The sequence below is a fragment of the Phaethon lepturus genome, unplaced genomic scaffold (genome assembly GCF_000687285.1).
Source record: "Phaethon lepturus isolate BGI_N335 unplaced genomic scaffold, ASM68728v1 scaffold47350, whole genome shotgun sequence".
NCBI lineage: Eukaryota > Metazoa > Chordata > Aves > Phaethontiformes > Phaethontidae > Phaethon > Phaethon lepturus.
The window spans coordinates 332-3,886 of NW_010513470.1; the positions used below are offsets into that span (position 1 = coordinate 332).

Here is a 3,555-nt window from a genome sequence, read left to right on the forward strand (position 1 = left end):
GTTCTGATCCTGTTAACCATCCTTAAACCACTTAAGAGCAGCCATAAAGGGGTAGATGAGAAGTCTCCCTAAACTTTGTGTCTAGCCGGGCAGTGGCTAATAGTCCCAAAAACAGTGACACTGCTTGGGAAGGGCGTGAGGACGAGCAAGGGATGCTGTGATGTGGCAGGGGCGATCTCCAGCCCAGGGGTTGTTAAGAAGCATTGGGGTCTTCCTTGGCCAGATGCAGAAGAGGACGGCTGGCCACTGTGGCTGCTGTGAAGAAATGTCCCCTTTTCCAGCCACTGTAGGGGCAGGAAAATCCTTTTTTCCCCTCTTTCTGTAGAGAGAGGCCAAGAGGGACACAGCTCCGTATGTGAAGGGAGAGGAGTCTGTCCTGCAGAGGAGTCTTGGGCTTCTGATGCCCCCGTTTTGGGTCTGTGCCGCAATGGTTGGGGTCCCTGGTTACTGAGGGGCACGTAGCTTTGTTAGCTCGCCTTGTGGAGGGGAGGTGTGCGTTGGCTGTACTGCTGCAGAGCAGGTCTCGGGGAGCAGGCAGGAGCTCTGGTAGTCCCGCTGTGCATCAGCAGATCCTCAGCCTCCTCCATGTGGCTTTTGCCTCGGAGCTCGCCCAGCTCCTGGTGGAAAACCTGCCCCTGGGAGCAATGCACGCACCCCGATCCTCAGGCGGGGTGCGGAGATAGAATCGCTCGGTCCACGTGGCTCTGCTTGCCGGTTGCCTCACGCGCACTTCCCTGGCGTCTCGCTCTTTCTAGTCACCGCGGGAAATAACCGAGACCCTAAAAGGGATGAAATCCCTGCAGGTGGGTCCCACATGTGCTGTACTCGAGGAGCCATCCAGTAACACTGCACACAGGTAAAGCTACTTCTGTTACCCAGGTTTAGGGAGTGCTTGCTCCTATTTTTTGCCTTTTTTTTTGGAAGGCGCAGGTGGAGCAGAGTTGCAGGGATGTGAGCCTGAGTGGCATGGATTGTTCAAGCGCCTTCTTGACTCGCTTTCAGCAGCCTAAGGTAAATTGAGGCTTTCCTAGAGAACTGGGCCCGTCGGGACAGTGGGCTTTCCACCATGAAGATACAGCTGGGCATGGCTGAAGACACCAGCCCACCCTGCTCCCCTTAAAATGCTGTGTGCTGTGACCGCTGCGCTGCTGCAGCTTTTGCTTCTTGTGTGCCACTGAAAGGGAGGAGAGGGCTGTGAAGGTCCTGGACCCTTCTCCATCCTCCCTGGGGAGCCTTTGGGGAGGAGGGTACTTGTTTCATTAACTGCCTGAGACGACGGGAGAGCTGGTGGATGTGCTGCCCTGTCTCGTCTGCTGAGATGTTGGTGAGCATGTGGTGTGAGCTCGATAAAAGTGGTCCTTGTGGCCCTGCTCTGTGGAGGTAAGTTGCGTGGTCACGATGCGCTCGGGCAGAGGCTGCCCCGAGCGCTGGTCTTAGGCTGCCAGCTGGGTGCCAGCACCCTGCCGGTCGCGTCGGTGCTTGCTCCCGGTGCCACTCAGAGCTCTGCTGCTGGAGGGCGATTTGGCTGATGGTCAAGCAGATGCCAGCCAGCTGCCTGCCCCACTGCCCCAATGCCTCTCTGGTGGGAGGTGGGACACCTTGCCTATGTGTGGCATCACAGCATGGGTGCCTGATGTGCAGCTGGCGCCCGCCCCTCGCCGTCTCCCGAAGCCTCTCGCCTCTCCGTGGCCGGTGCCCTGGTGTGCCAGCCGGCCTTTCGGTGGTGGTGGTGGAGACCTTGCTGGGTGATAGGTCTGGTCCTGCCCTTCAGGCACCTCTGAGCACCTCAGTAGGCTCAACTCCTGCTTTCCTGCTCCTTTCCTCGCCACCCGTCCCCCAGGGCATCCTTGCCTCCAAGTCGCCGGTTGATATTGCAGGACTACTCCCCGGTGCCTTTGAGTGCTCTCTGTTCTACTTTTCTGTGGGACCTTATTTTTTTTCTTGCTCTTGTGGGTGACACGGTGCCAGTGCAAATCCCTGCCACCCTGACAGCTTTCTCCCTCAGTGTGACTGTTGTTGGACACCTGGGGTCAGCAACCCAGCCTGTGCTTGAACTGATCCGTGTGCCGTGTCTGCTGCCTGCCTGACGAGCTGTTTAATAGCTCTGCTCCGTGAAACTCTCTGTCCACGCTGTGCTCAGGATCTGTCGCTTCCATCTCCACTCGGTTCAGAAAAACAAAGATGCCTCTCCCTTCCTTGGGACCCCCTGGTCAGCACGGCGGGAATTAACGTGCTCCCTAAGTGTGGCTCTGCCGCTCCCGCACACGTGCTGTGCTTCGTGGCAGGATAAGTATCGAGGGAGCTTGACTTGCACTGGAAAACCCGGAGGGCTTTTCCTTCTCTGAGGGTGTCACCGATCATTCACAGGCCAGCTCTTTGTTTCGGCGCGGCCCCTCTAAGCACTAAATAAACCCCAGGGCTTCGTTCTTTTGCTTGTTCCCCCTTCACGTGGGTTAGTCCTGCCTGCTGCCCCTCGGGTTTTGTCTCGGGATGTTTCCCATCCCTTTGCGAAGCGGGAGCCCATGTGCTGCTCCGTGCTTGTGATGGCAGGAGAGGAGGGGTTCGCAAGCAGGGATTTCTGTTTTGTCTTTAGAACCCCATGCGGCAGGCAGGGCCCGACTCCGGGCACCCTTGGGGCTTCACGGAGCCTGTTGCCGTGTGTGACACGGGTTTGGCTGGCAGAGGAGCATCGTCCCCATCCCTTGTCATCTTCCTGGGGGTGTGGCAGTACTCCTCCAGGAGATGGGCTGAGCCCGTGTGCGGGGAGTGGAATGGCTCCCGGGGTGTGCGGAGAGCCCTGCCGCAGGAAGGCAGATGCTGCCCTGCATAGCTCTGGGACCTCTGGGCAGCAGGTAATCCCACAAAACCCCTCTGTGACCCTTCCCTGCTGTGTTTTGTCTCTCTCTGCCACCTCGCACAGCGCTCTGCTGCATCCGGCCCTGAGGCTGCTCTTGCTCCTGAAGCCCAGCCCGGTGGCCGCTGTCTCAGCGGGCTGGTGAAGTTGTCCTCTGATGCCTGTCAGCTTTGGTCCAGCTGTTGGAGCCCAGGATGGGAGGCAGGAGCCAGGCTCCAGGCTCTTTCCTCTCCGTGTGTGCTGTCCCAAGGCACCCCTGAAAGTGCCATCGTGGTCCAGCGTGAGACACTTGTCTGATCTTCCGCCCTGCGGTACCCAGAGGGTGATGCTGGTGGAGGCTGTGTGTGGGACCCGGTGTCTCACCCTTGTGCCTTTTCTTGTAGGAGACGGGGCTTTTAACAAAGGTGCTGGAGAAGTATTTTTCAAACTGAAGGAGCACAGCCGTGGAGGATGAGGTCTGCAGGCTCGGCCGTGCATGGCGAAGGGAGGAGAGCACTGTCCTTGTGGGTTACTGTAGCAACATCACTTTTATTTATTCTTTCTGTAATACTGTTAATGGTGACTGCTTGTATGGAAAGCAGAGCCTCCCTGTATATTTCCTGTACGTTTTCTCCTTCCTTGATGTCTGATGTGCCCCTGTGAATAAAACTGGTTCTTTGCACAGACTAGCCCAGACTTTTTTTTGGGGGGGGGGGGGGAGG

General features: G+C 57.8%; 1 long non-coding RNA gene across 1 annotated transcript in view; it reads left to right on the forward strand.

Moving 5' to 3' along the window:
• LOC104623175 overlaps positions 1-3,522 on the forward strand; it is a 3,853-nt gene extending 331 nt beyond the window's left edge. The window contains exon 2 of the long non-coding RNA XR_738058.1: positions 3,238-3,522. This is a non-coding gene — a long non-coding RNA (uncharacterized LOC104623175). The remainder of the gene's footprint in view (positions 1-3,237) is intronic.
• Positions 3,523-3,555: the final 33 nt, after the last annotated feature.